Source organism: Chinchilla lanigera, unplaced genomic scaffold, assembly GCF_000276665.1.
Source record: "Chinchilla lanigera isolate Chin_1 unplaced genomic scaffold, ChiLan1.0 scaffold00051, whole genome shotgun sequence".
NCBI classification, from domain to species: Eukaryota; Metazoa; Chordata; class Mammalia; order Rodentia; family Chinchillidae; genus Chinchilla; species Chinchilla lanigera.
Genome location: NW_004955452.1, coordinates 16,112,249 through 16,127,622, shown reverse-complemented (window position 1 = coordinate 16,127,622; position 15,374 = coordinate 16,112,249).

Sequence of the window (15,374 nt, the reverse complement as noted above, 5' to 3'; positions counted from 1 at the left end):
TTCATTAAATTGCTAATTTCCTCACCTCCACCTTCTCTTTCATTCTAATATTCATTCATGCAAATGCTGAACCTAATTTCCCCCTTTATTTCCTATCACTTTGTTTTTTTGGTTTTTCTCCGGTACCAGGAACCGAACTCACGACCTTGCGCTTGCCAGGCAGGCGCTTTGCCGCTGAGCTAAATCCCCAGCCCCTGTTTCTCTACATCTTCAGCAGCATTTTTTAGGGTTTGTCTTTTTAAAAAAATTACACCCAAAATACGTACATACATACTTACATACATACATACATAAATATTATAGCCATCTTACTTGATGTGAAGGTGTACCTCACTGTGGTTTTGAGCTGCATTTCTTCCTGGTCATTTTGTATTTTCCTTGGGTAGATATCTACTCACATTCTTCTCAGATTTTTCATTGGTTTGTCTTTTTTATTGTTGCACTGTAAAACTTTCTTATACATTCTGGATACCCTTGTCAGATATATGATTTGAAGATATTTTTTTCCATCCTGTAGATCAGTTTTTGCTTTCTCAGTAGTGCTTTTCAAAGCACAAAAGCTTTTAATTTTGAATGAGTCCAATTTTTTTCTCTTTCTTTTTAAAATCATAGTTAAGAAATTGTTGCCTATCCAAGGTCATGGAGATTTACATCTATGTTTTATTCTAAAACTTCTGTTGTTTTACCTCTTTAATTTATGGCTCTAATTCATTTTGAGGTATTTGCATATGGTGTGAGGTAGGGGTCCATTCATCCAGTTGTCTCAGTATCATTTACTGAAAAGATTATTATTTCCCCTGTTGAGCTGTGTTGACACCCTTGTCAAAATTCAATTGGCTCACATGCATTTTGAAAGATGCTGGTTCTATTCTTGTTTGTAAATTAGCTTGTTGATATTAAAATTATTCTATGGCTTCACATGCCTAGCATGGAGCATAGACCCTAGTACAGGATAGATGCATAGGGGCTGACTGTAGTTAAATAAAATATGCCTATAAAATAATCTTACTTAAGAGACACTCTGAGGCCCTCTTGTTTTCAGGGAGCCTTCTGAGCTGGAGAGAAGTGATTTTTCTTTCTGCCCTTGCTTTCCAACTAACCATGTTGAGGATGACCATTTCTACCTACCACGGTTTTGATTTATCTTATAATTGTGATTCTGTATCTGTCTTCAGGGGACTCTGCAACCAGGCAAGCCTTAGCTCCCCTTTAGACCCAAGGAACCTACTCTGCAATTCTGATCCACATTCTTAGTAAGGATGCTTAGTGCTGCAGGCTGATTGCACGGCTCTCCGTAGGTTACTGTGCTTGCATTTTATGCTCAACCTTGTATGTACGTGGGGTTTTTCTGGCATTCTCAGACCTTGCCTTGACAATATACTGGTGACATTAAAGATAGGTTTGGTACTCCCACTCCCCAGAACAAGTGTTTTCATTCTGGCATGGTCCTTCCTAGTTCTTTGTCACAAGTACACGTATTTTCTTGTATTTTCCAGTATTGTGCAAATATGATTTTGTGGCTCAATTTTTTACTTTGTTATCATGAATATTTTCCATGTCTCCACATGGCCCCCATATCACACATTTCTAAGACTTCCCTGTATTAATATGCCAGTTTCTTCTTATTTGTAGGCTTGTCCCTTTAGACTTTTTCCCCATCCTCTACCCTTCTGAGATTTAATATACCTTACAAAAAAATAAAAACAGACCATGCCCCACTCACCAGAAGGACAGTTCCTATTTAGATACCCGTTGCAAGGCTTCGTGGTTACAAGCTGCAAGGACCTGGAATGCCTGGAGACCAGCTAAACTGATTCGAAGAACATGCAAGAAAAAAAATACCTGCAACCTCTGTGTCCTCATGAAATATGAGATTATGCAGTTTGCCTGTGCAGCCTAAGCTCTTCCAGCTCCTGGTAATGTAATCAGGGTCATTGGTGGTTACATTAGTGAGTCAGGAGACCCTGAGCTTCAAAGAAAAGGAGGAAGAAACCCAGATAGGAAACTAAAGTCAGAAAAGGAGAGAAGCCAAGCCAAGCCAGGAGCATTCCCATAGGGAAACAAACGTTGCCAACAATTTTGCTTGGTATCTAGAATGATCATTTAGCAGCGCTTTGAAGAAAACCTTCCAGTGACACAGAAGTTTCCGCAGTAAATCTAGTTGCTTCTTGCATCCAGGATTGTTAACCAACCCTGCGTGCAGAGCACTGGACCAGGCCCTGGGGAAATCCAACCAGAAGAAAGAGTATACCTCCCCTGCTCTGGGGCATGCTTCTGGAAGCCCGGGGAGCAAGAACACCCAGCAAGCTCCCAGTGACTTCTTTCTAGGCCCTCTCTCGCCGCCGAGGTCGCTCTCTCTCTCTCGGAGCTGGGTCTGCAGGAAGTAGAGTAGCCCAGAGCAACCATTGTGCCGCGCAATTAAACAAGAATGCTCCGACTTGACAGTTCCACTGTGAAAGTTTTCAAATAGTGTTTGGAATGTTTACATAATTGTTCAAAAGAGGCTTTTTTCAATGTACCTGTTTACACTCTTTCCTTTTGGAAATTCTTTCAGCAATCAGGCCCTGGAGGGCTCTCAGCCTGCACTTGCCGCCCTTGATTGCCGAGGGAGGAATGAAAGGCCCGTCAGTGAATCGCTGGGAAAACATCCCCTAACAAACTCCCTCTAATGAGGGGGGCGCCGCTTTTGCAGCCGCAGCGGTAGAGGGGGGCTCTGAGAGCCGAGGGGCAGCGCCGGCCCCGGCCCCACAGTTTTATTGTGGGGCTCTTGCGTGGAGGGCGCGCCAGACCCCGCGCCTTTGTAGGCAAATTTCTCACCGGGGCCAAGCAACTTTCCACAGTTTAATTAAGTGGCTTTAGAGGCCGGAGCTGGCCTAACAAGCGCCTGTTCGTGAATGAAAGACTTGTCCCCAGCAGCGGGGGCCGGCTGGAGACAAAGTGGGCAGTGGTTACCCCCGGCTCCGGCCGATTTCACCGCTCGCGCGGCCGCCGGCCCGGGAGCGCGCGGCACCGGAGGGGAAGGCGGCGGCGGGGCTGGCGGCGGTCCTTCTGGGACTCGTCTCACCTAGCTCGCAGCAAATATGCCATCCATATGCCCAGGATCACAACCGAATGAGCTCCATCAGGCCTGGCAAAGAGGCATTTAAATTGCTAATATTGTACCGGGGAGCGATGACAGAACTGCCAAGGAGCAGCTCCGTAGGATCCACAGAGAGAAACCTGGGGGGAGAGGGAGGGTTCAGAAAGAGCCCACGTAAGAAACGCAGGAAGCTGGCTGTTAGGAAGGAGGCCAGGGAAGTGGGGATCCTTGGTAGGGAAAGCTCAGGAGCAAAGGTGGAGAAAATATGCCCAGGATGGAGCCAGGTAGACCACTGGGACCCCTTCCTCATCCATGGTTTCTGATAAGGGCCAGCTGGAGTTTCCACAATGGCTGCTCCAGACAAGAGAGGTATCTTCCCTTACCTTAGAACAAGACAGGTTTTGTAGAAGAAAAAAAAAAAATTAAACTGCAGGCTGGTTGGAAGAAGAGCTGGCTGGCTGTAGCTGTGAGGTGTTCCTCAGAGATGGTTGTTGAGTATTCCCGCCCTTGGCCGTGGTCGCGCAGGTTTGGGATGAGGGTCTTTTGCAGCCACTTTCCAGTGGAGGGTTCACTGAGTGTTTTTCTCTGCCTGTATTTTTAGAAAAAATTATGATGACAGTTGTTAGGTCTCAGGCAGGCAGGCAGCACATTCCATTACAAAGTTAGCATGAAATCAATATGTAAATAACCCTTTCTAACTGGCAGCTATTTTTGAAGGCAGAACGCACCTGATGTTGCAGGTTTGTTCCAGTTCACTTTAAATACCTCTCTGTCCTCTGAGTCTGCCAGTGTGCTCACAGGCGGAAGAGCCTTTCCTCCTTTTCACTTGATCTCTGCATCATCCTGGATGTCAGATGGCAGTGATGCCTCCATCGGCTTTGTCTTCAGACCTCCTCCACTGCTTAAAAATCAGATTGACAAGACCTGCTCCAGGCTGGAACTGTTAGTTTCCCTTTGGCATGGTCATTTTTCAGTAGCATGGGTTGCCCTGGGAGGTGGCAGAAACCTTGGCCACCAGCAGGAAGAATTAAAGGAGAGAGAAAGCCCAAGAGGCTAAGATCAGGTTTGAATCAGAAATTCAGACAATCACTGCCAAAATGCATACAAGTCATTGCCAAGACGTAAAAGGTCAGTGGATACCAGCCATGGGAGGTACCAGGTTAGAGCCGTTGCTGCACCTGAACAGTAAGACAGAGGTCTCAGAGTGCTCCTGAGTGAGCAGGCATCCAAGACCCAAGGTCTTCGATAACGCTTTGCCAATAGTGATAGTTTTTCTTTTTGGATATTTGAACTAACTGTGCCATGTGTACAGAAACATTTCTAGTATATTCCATGGATGTATAAACATCCAAAAGCCCAGTGTGGAATGTGGGGTGTGTGTGTGTATTTATTATCTGAACTCAACAGGTAATGAAATTCAACCTGGGGCCTGATAATAAAGATTACTACAATTTACTAGCACCTACTCTATGTCACTTGCCGCTCTATAGGTTTTTATGTACTGGAATAGTCCCACTGTCATTCCTTAGAAGTGAGCTGAAATCTGTTATACCTATGGAATTATACTGAGAACAAGACTTCCTCTTCCATAGATGACTCCTCAGGTAGTGTCTTGCTTGAAGACAGGTAGTGTCTTGCTTGGAGACATCTCTCCCCAGGCTAAATAGTTTAGTGATCAGGAGTCCCCTCCCCCAAGTAGTCACCATCAAGTACATTTGTTGCCTCCGTGTTTTTGCCATTGATAAGTCTCTGGAAGGAACCAGGATTGGGTATTCCTTTTGAGACATCTTAATGTGGTCTAACTCCAAAAGGAGTGTCTTTCTGCAGGAGCAGACACATTTGGGTTGGGGTTGTTATCTTCCTAATGCATGAAGCCCTTTTATTGCACAATGGTGGTCAGATGAGCTATAAATTTGATCTGTTCTCTTTGGATCAAAAAGGTAGAGCTTGTTAGGATCACTAGGAATGGGAAAGTCATATTCCAGCTTAGAATAGAATTCTGTAATGAAGAAGCGTATGACAATGAAGTGACATGCTTTGAGAGGGTGGGGGTATCCCGCCCCCTGGAGAATTGTAGAAGGCACTCATCCACAGTGTAGAGGGTTCAACCAAATTACTTCTAAGGTATCTTCAAACTCTGGAATCTGCACATTTATTCACTTCATACCTCCTGATGAATGCTACATGCAAACTACCATTGTAGGCTGGGAGGGAATTCATGTTTGATATGAACAGCAGGGAAAGGAACTAATATTTTAATTGAGATAGATATACATAATATGAAGCTGATCATCTTAACCATTTTAAGTATCACCACCATCCATCCCTAGAACTCTGTTCATTTTGTAAAACTGAAATTCTATCTGTTAAGCCACTTCCCATATTCTTCTCTTCACCCCCAGGCAAGCAGACTATTGTCTTTATAAATCTGAGTGCTCAGGGTACATCATGTAAATGGAATCATATAGTACTCATCCTTTTATGACTGCTTATTTAACATGGTGTCCTCAAGATTCATCCATGTTTTAGCATATGTCAAAATCTCCTTCCTCTCAAAAAAGAAAGAAGAGGAAAAAAAATATGTATATGTATACACAGGATAGCTAGGATAATTGTACTAGTAATATCTGTTGGTTTATTGAAAGAAACTGTTAATATGTAATTGTTTGATCAATCTTGCTTACCTGTATCTGGTTACATATGCAACCATTTTGAAGATGACATTAGGTAATATAACAACCATTGTTAATATCCTATCACCATGTTTTGAAATTCTGTATCATTTTTATTGTTCTCTATGCTGTTTTGTTTATGTTTTATTTTTGTTATTTTGTTTTTTTAATGAAAAATAAAATTCATACGTATATATAAGGACAGCTGGAATAAGTGTATTGCTGATGTCTGTGGTTTATTGAAAGGAACAGTGAATGCTTAAATTTTTTTGTCTTAACCAATTTTGCATGCTTGAATCTGGTAATCAGAATGACTGATCTGAAAATAACAATACGCAGTATAAGAACTATTGCTGAACTCCTACCATCTCGTATTGTGAAGCTCTGCATCATTTCCAATGGTTTTTTTTTATTGTTACTGTCTTTGATTGTTTGATCAATCTTACATTCTTACGTATGGTGGACTGAGCAACTTTGTTGAAGATAACAGTACGTAATGTAGCAACCATTGTTAATTACTATAATTTTGTTTTGAGTTCATGTATCATTTTTGTTGTTTTGTGTTGTTTTGATTTTGTCTTCATTGTTGTTTTGTTAGTTTTTTAAGATTTTTAAAATAAAAACACGCTCTTCCTCTCTAGGACTGAATGTACATTTTGTTTGTCCATCCACCCACTGATAGACAGTTGGGTTGCTTCTACCTTTTTGTTATTGGAAGTAATGTTGCTATGAACACAAGTGTATAAATATCTGTGTGAGACCTTGCTTTTAATTCTTTTGGGTGTCTACCCAGAAGTGAAATTGCTGGGTCAATTACCAAACATGGTAATTCTATGTTTAGTTTTTTGGGAGAACCAGTATACTGACTTCTGTAATGGAAGCACCCTTTTGCATTTCCATCAGTAGTGTATAGTTTCTCCATATTCTCACCAACAATTTGTTTATTTTAATAAAAGCCATCCTAATGGATGTGAGGTGGTATTTTATTGTGGATTTTAATTAATATTTCTCCATAATTAGTGATGTTGCATGTCCTTTCATCTGCTCATTGGCCATTTGTATAGCTTTTTTGGAGAAATGTCTATCTGATCCTTTGCTCATTTTTTAAAATCATGTTGGGTTTTTTTTGTTTATTTGTTCAATTATAGGATTTCTTTACTATTCTATATATTAACCCTTTATCAGATATGTAAATTACAAATACTTTTCCTATTTTGAAAGCTGTCTTTTCATTTTATTGGATGTATCTTTTGATACAAAGAAGTTTTATTTATTTACTTATGATCCAAAGAACTCAACTCAGGAGTTATGCATGCTAGGCAAATGCTGTACCACTGAGCTACATCCCCAATCTTTTATTTTTCAATTTTATTTTGAGGCAGGCTTTCACTACAAGTAAGTCACCAGGCTGTTCCCAAATTTGCAATCTTCTTGTCTCAGTCTCCTAGGTAGCTGGAGTTACATATCACCATGCCTGGCTAAGCTTTAAATTTTGATGATGTTTAGTTTATTTATTTTTTTCTTTTGTTGTCTACTCTTGGTAGTTTTTTCTTTTGTTGTCTGTTCTTGGTATAATATGTAAGAAATCATTCCCTAATCTAATACTCTGAAGCTTTTCTCCCATATGTTCTTCTAAGAGTTTTATGGCATCAGCTCTTACATTCAGCTCTTTGATTTACTTTCAGTTACTTTTGTACATAGTTAGGGTCCCAATTTATTCTTTTGCATGTGAACATCTAATGCAAAATACTCAACATCTTTTGGTGAAAAGACTGTCTTTGCCAACTGAATGGTTTTGGTGGCCTTGTTGAAAATTATTTGACCATACATGTGAGGATTTGTTTGGGGGTTGTCTATTCTTTTCCAATGGTTTATATGTCTGTGTTCCTGCCAGTGCCACACTGTTTTGGTTAGTGTGACTTTGTAGTAATGTTTAAAGTTAGGAAATGTGAGAACTCCAAGTTTCTTCTTCTTTTTTTCAAGATTGTTTTGGTGATTTGGGGGTCTCTTTACATTTTATATGGGTCTAAGGACAAAATAGCTAATAGTTATTGCTTATGTGTTCTCTCCTAAGTGTTGTTGGTAATGCAAATGAGAGGTAAAGAAGCTTTGTTCTCTAAGATATTATAGTCTTTTAAGAAAAGACAAGATGTAACAAATATAGAAGTAGATATGTGCCCTAAACATCTATGCATTATAAAAGAATAAGGACAGGAAGAAAAACTGAAGGAGACAGAGCCAGACTTGAGAAAGAAGTTATGGTGAAGTCTTTGATATACTGATTGCTAAAATTGTTAATTTTTTTCCAGTATTGAGCAATGGGCCATGCTGATGTTGATAGAAGCCTTTTGGTCCCTCTTTTCTCCTCCTTTGCTATCCCTGATAACATAGAGTTCATGGGCACTGGGTATAATGAGCAAACAGCCCAGCCTCTGGCCTCAAGGAGTTTGCATGTAGAAGGGGAAATTTACAGGGGTTGAGTTGATAAATGTGATGAAGGGAAAGTTTGAGAAACCATGAGAACATACAATAGTGGAAACTTAGTTGGGAGAGCCAGTGTCACTTTCCTAAGTGAGTGACATTTTGAGCAGAGATGTGAAGGATGAACAGGAATAGGTCCCAGGAAGGAGGCTGGAGGGAAGTGTTCCAGGCAGAGGGGACCAGCATAAACTAAAACTTCCTAACAGATGAACAAAAGCTACCCTTAATGTCAAAATGAATAAATAGCCAAGTAAGCTTTGACTTCAAATGAGTCCTTTGGTTCTAAAAGTTATCCAAAACCCAGGAAAGTTGAAGAATTCACCAACAGAAGCACTCAAATGTTGTCATATGTGTGATTTAAACAGAAACATGTTTTTGCTGCCATTTGGATGAATGTCACAGAAAGGTTTAGACAAAGCTGTCCTTGACTCCACAGCCTTCTTGGATTTATATGGGCTTGTGAACTTCAGACAAAGAAAGGATGATCAGGTTGATAAGTGATGTTCAGTGAATGGGTTTGGAGGCTTCCTCAGCTGCAGAAAAATGAGTTAACCCCGTAGCCTTCCAGCTCTGTGAAGGTCTCACAATTTGTATCTCTAACAATCATCACTAAAATGCTGAGTACAACAAGAGTGGTTTAAGTATCCAAAGCTGTTTTATCCTTATTAGCAGAACAGGAAAAACTTCTCAGCAGGAAGCAAAACTAAGGTGATAGAGCCAGGCTGTTTTTAAGAAGAAAAGTTTGATGGAACCTTTGATAAATTGCCTGTTAAAATTGTTATAATGTCTTCTTGAGCATGGGAAGGTTGACTCTGCTGGCAGCCAACTCTTGCCTCTTGGTACCTCTTCTCTGCAAAAACAGGATGGTGGGGGTGGGGATTTAGCTCAGCGGCAAAAAGCGCCTGCCTGGCAAGCGCAAGGTCGTGAGTTCGGTTCCCGGTACCGGAGGAAAAAAAAAAAACAAAAAACAGGATGATGGCTAAGCTCATTATGTGCATCCACTCAATGGAGACATATTTATTATACAGCTTTTAAAAATCATAATTTTGATAGCAATGTAAAAAAATTTGCACACATTTCTATAGCATAATAGCAAAGGAAAAAAGAACTATACAGAAAATATATGTGTACCGTAATTACCACATTGTACACATATGCCTGCCTTAGATCAAGGACTGAAAGTATAAATATATAAAAAGGGAATAGTTGTTAGGTAGGAAAAGGGGAGATGATTTAGATTTTACTTTCATAGGTTTTCAATATTACATTTTGTTTTTATTTTTAAAATTTTTTTTAAATACATTTTTTTCTTGGAAACAAAGAAATAAGCACAACACAATATTTCTAGGGTCAAACAGTAATGTTAGAGGTACCCAAAAAGGAACGATTGTCAATTGTGTGTTCAAACTATTAGCCCGAGAAAAGTCATAAGTAAAATCCTGGTAGAAATCAAATTTGCAAATGGGGTTGCAAAGGCTTTCCAGTGGGAAGTTGGGAAGTCCATGTAATTTATGATAGTGCACAGTAGTGTTGTCATATGTGTGATTTAACAAACCTATGGATCTTGGTCACATTGGTTGTCCTTTTATTTAACATTATTCGACATCTAGTATTTATTTATTTATTTATTTGCAGTGCTGGGACATGTTTTTGGTAAAAAGCGTGTAACACAAAGTTTGCTATTTTACTGAAGTGCACAGTTCAGTAGTGTTAAGTATAATCACCATGTTTTGTAGCCACCCTCCAGGACATTTTTTCATCTCACAAAACTAAAACTCTTCCTTTAACAACTCTTTACCTAACCCACTCCCCTGACAACCACCATTCTCCTTTCTGTTCTTAGGAGTTTGACTACTTTACATAGTTCATATAAATGGAATCATACAGGATTTCTTTTTGTGACTGCCTTGTTTTATTTAGTGAAATGTCTTCAGGGTGCACCTAAGTTGTAATATGTTTTAGAATTTCCTTCCTTCTTAGGGATAAATCATATTCTATTAAACCTGCATACCATGTTTTGTTTATCTTTGGGTTACTTCTACCTCTTGGATATTGTGAATACTTGTTATAAAAGGGGGTGTGGAAATATCTCTTTTATATAATTACGATTTGATGCTCCCTTGATTTGGACCCACTTTGGGAAACCACATTCTTTCACTTGCCCATTGCTTGCTCCTTTATGTCTGGAAATGTGCAAGCTCTAAGAATTATCCTTAGATAATCCTAGCCCTTCAAGGCTGGGAGACTCTTCCAGCTGGTGAGAGCAGATTTTTAACTACAGTGTCAGATCATATCCCTCTTGAATGTTGTCTCTTTATAGTGACTATGGCTTACAGAATCATTCTCAGTGATACTGGCAGTGACTGAGGAAGATGCTGGGAGTGTTCAAGAATAAGCTAGTGGACTCAGAACAGCTTGATGTTTCCCAAGTGTAGTTTGAGCTTCTAATGAATCTTATACATGTCACATATTCAAAGACAATTCTGCCACTTAATAGCTGAGTTTCCAGTGATTGATACGGGTGATAGATAATTCAGCTGGTACAAAACTGGTATTTGTTTTATACTGTTTATGAATTAAGAGACCGTTAAACCAAATAGTCCTATAAACAAAATTATCTGACGAGAATAGAGAATGTTGCAACTGTTTAAAGGGACAAAACATATTCACGGATATTGATGATATCATTTGCATATAATTGATGCACTAATGATAGATAAGTTTGTCTACTAATTAAAGTAACATTGTTAGAACTTCTACTTAAAAATGTTGGTTAACAAATATATACTTAAAATTAGCAAAATTACATCTCTTTTCTTTGGCAGTTCTTAAGTTCTGGAAGTATTGAATGAATGATTGTGAAGTAGATCACACTTACCAATAAGAATAACCCAAATTACTTACTCAACAAACATTTCATTGAGCCCCTACTATGAGTCATGCACTGTGTGAGGCACTGGACAGAAGAGCACAATGGATACAACAAATAAGATCCCCGATCTCCAGAGATTTCCTATTTAGAAGGTGAATACAGGTAGCAGTAAAAAATAACAGCTAATGAGTAAGACAGTTTCAGACAGTTAGAAGTGGTATAGAGGCAGTAATACAGTGTCACATGGCCGTGAGTGTTATTACTTTAGATCAGTAGATCAAAGAGGGTTTGTTTAGAAGGTAACATCTGAACCAATACCAGAAATCTGAGAGGGAATCAATAATGTGAATAACTGAGGCAGAGCATTCTAGGGCAAACGCTGTAAGACCTTCAGCATCAGGAGCAACAAGGAACTGCAGGTGCAAGAATAGCGAGGAAGATGTGGCTGCAGCCTGGTAAATAAAGAGGAGAATGTGTGTAATGAAGTTGAGGACATGGGCACAGGCCAGGAGTATTTTATTCTAAATGCAGTGGAATCCACAGCAATGACATGCTCTGGTTCCTGTCTTTAAAAGGAATTCTCAAAGCATTGTAGAGAATGAGTGATCAAGGGAAAGAGAGGAAGCAGATCTTGCACCTGATCAAGGGTATGAAAATTGGGGTCATGCGGAGATTAAGAGTAATTCCAATCTAGTTATTTTGTGCCTCTTCTTGTTTTACTGTGTCTTCTCTTCCCCTTTCTCAGCCCAACAAGCCCTAGGGCAGAGGTTCATTACATAGAGATTACATCCGATTCACCTGGGAGCTGTCTGCAGGAATGATGCCCGCTTTGACCAGTGGAAAGTCGTGCTTAGTGGTCTCAGGTGAAGTCTGATTATATTTGTTTCTGTGTTTAATTTGCACAGATGATTGTGTTATGCACTGAACAAAGTCCCAAATAGCAAAAGGTAGTAATGGGGCAGGGTGTTGTACAGAAAGTGGGGAAAGAAGGAGCAAACACATGCTTTTGCCCTAGGGACTCTCCACGAAGTAGTGGAGACCAGATGCTGTACGCAATTAATTGTGATACTAAATATAAAGAATCAGTGCTGATGTAGGGCAGAGCTACAGACAAAGGGCTCCTGCTGTGCAGGGGAGGGGGAGAGCCTTGTTGATGAGAAAGGGAAAAGGCCTGCTTGCATGCGTTTTAGTATCAGAGCTTTGTTATGGACAATTGATGGAACCACTTCACCCCTCAACTGGCTGTGTCATGAATGAATGGCTGCCCAAGTCCCCCACCTCCCAGCACAGGAGACAGAGGACACATAGGAGAAAGCAGAGCTGTCCCAGAGGCTGGGAGAAAAAAAGCCACAGTGGGAGACAGGAAAATCTTTGAAGTGGGATGTCACTCATTCAGATTTCTGTCCCTGTCCCTGCACCCACAACATTTGAATTCCTGGGCACATGTTCTTGATAAGTCAGCTTTTTTTCTAGAACAGTTGGTCCTCAGTACAAGAAAATAGGAACAGTGCCCTGGATTTGTGGGCAAACTAAAAATCCCTAAACCCTCATTTCCCAGGTACCTCTTTCCCATTTTGCTACCCAATAACATAACCTTTAGTGTAGGGAATTCGCAAGTATAGAAAGAATCTGGGTTCTTCTCAAAGGAATTTCATCATATATTGAGGAACAAAAAAATAGAAGTTGGGCTGGGAGGAAAGGGTATAAAATCAAGAAAATTACAGGTGCATCTATCTGCACTGCTTTTTCAATTTATATAAAACACACTAAACTTACAAAAATTTTGACCAAAGTTTGACTATTTGCCTTAAAAAAGGTTCCCACAAAGGGTTTATTTAAATTGGAAGGTGCCTTCATTATTGAAAATCATTAGGTGGAGAAGACACAGTTGATACTAGGATTTGGGGGTCACTTACTTTGGGAGCCATCCAAAGGCCGCCCAGAGCTCTGCTTTAGTAACTGTGTGGAAGATGGGTCACCCGGCAAAGTCCCTACTTTCCCTCAGCTGTTTCCAGGCTCCCTGCTACTACTATTGGCCTCCTTATTTGGCCTCTGCATCTTGTGGAAGACGCTAAAGCACTTGACATTTAGAATTTATCAGCAAAGTTAAAAAAAAACTAATGTGAATTAAATGGGATTTTTAATCCCCTCAACTGTTGCCATCAGTATAATCACTAACAGAATGAAATCAGAATCAGTGGAGGAAAATATTAATCATGCATTTGCATCTATTAAATATATAATGCAAAAAAGAGCAGGTTGCACACTCCTGGGTGATTTGATAACATGTGTGAAGCAAGCAGCTGTATGCTAGGAGAGAAGGGTGATGCTCCAGGTTACCTGTCCCCTTGTACCAGCATCTAGCTTTTGTGCTGGAATGAGCTGTAGCCCTTCTGCCAAGGGAGATGAAGCAGAGAGCTGGGAGGAAAAGTCCTTCCTGCCCAGAACCTTGTGACTTGGTTCAGATTAGATAGGAACTGGTGGGAGATTTGGAGACTGTGATCTCAGATTGTTTAAGAAAGAGGGTATGTGTACAGAGTAGCTCTCCCTGGGCTGTAAGTTCATCATTGAACCTATGAAGTTGATCCACTGCTGGGAACCAAATCAGATGCAGCAGGTGGCCAAGAGTGGGCTGAAGCAGGTCATTAGGATACTGCCTGCAACAGCATTAGCCCTATTGGTTAAGAGAAAAAACATTACCTTAAGATAGACCTGGCTCTTACCAACTGGGAAGCTCTGGAAAAGTTACTTAAACTCAGGTTCAGTTTCTTCAGCAGTAAAATAAGAATAACAATAGTTGCTGTGAAAATGAATTGGGATAATGAATATAAAGCACTTAATTCAATCCTTTAGTCATAGTATGCACTTAAACATTTTTAAAAGTAGTATCGTGTAGTTTATTTTTGGGCAACACATTGTTCTAGCCACCTCACCCACACCCGTGGTTGCAACCTCCAATAACCTAAATATCTTTGTCTTCAGATCTTCTGTCTGTGCTCCAGAGCCAGCTGGATTTTGAACAGGACCCATGGGTGTCTCAAACCTAACATGTCCATAACAGAACTTAGCACTTCTCCACAAACCTAATCTTTCTTCTCTAGTCTTTACTTCCCAAATAAGGAGCACTACTCTTCCCTTAGTTTCTCAAACCAGGCAACTGAAGGTCAATCTCATCCCCTCTCTTACTTCTACCACCCAGATCAGACTGGGTTCCTATACCCTATCAATTCCAAACTGTCAAGTAGATCTCAAGGTAATTTCTTCCTCTTAGGAACCACTCCTAATATATAACTATAGCATCTCCACCCTTATCACCTCAAATTCATCTACTCCAGGAACTATACCAAGGAACCTACTAAAGCCATCTATCTAACAACTTCTTTCTTGCATACAACACTGCAGTGTTTCCAGGCTTACACCGAAAAATTTGATCTCACTGGCTTGGGTACCCATTGTGGCTTGTCCCTCACTCCTCTCTAGCCTCATCTTCTGATTCCTCCTTCCATCTCCTGGTATTGGAACCTTAGGTCCCTTTGGGAGAATAAAAGCATGAATTTATATCTGAATATTATTCTGTAGAAGTGAAGTTTAAAAAAGAGAATATAATGTATTTATTCACCACTTTAGCGACTATCTCAGTGTTTACTATGTGCTGGGCACCACTCTAACACCATGAATATAATAATGGTATAAAATAACAATCTTTTCCTCATAGAGTTCTACTACATGAGTCCAAAAACAGATCAATGATTAAAAAATCCACTACTAAAAAATAAGGATGTTATAAAAGTGACATTTAATATAGTAGAGAAATATGGATAATTTACCATGTGATATTAGACTAACTGGTTTGATATTTGGGACAAACATTAAGTTGGATCCCTGCCTCACACCATATATCAACAAATTTCTAAATGGATTAAAAGTCTAAATATTAAAATGAAGTTTGTGTCTTTGGGCCCATCAATTATAACAAATCTCCAGTTTCTGTCCTTACCCTCTTTCTACACCAATAGTCACAAACTCAGATAAAAAGCACCAGGAAAGTCATTTAAGTAAAGCAATGATCCTGCAGGGGTTGGATAACCTGGAAAGCCTTTGCATCAAGATAAATATATAATAATTAAAATAAAAAGCATAATCATAGTAGCAGTAGCTAAAGCATTTATAGAGCTAGTGTCTTAGACTATTTTATGCTGCTACAACAAAATACTGTAGATTTGATCACTTATAAACAATAACAATTCATTTTCACATTTCTGGAGGCTGG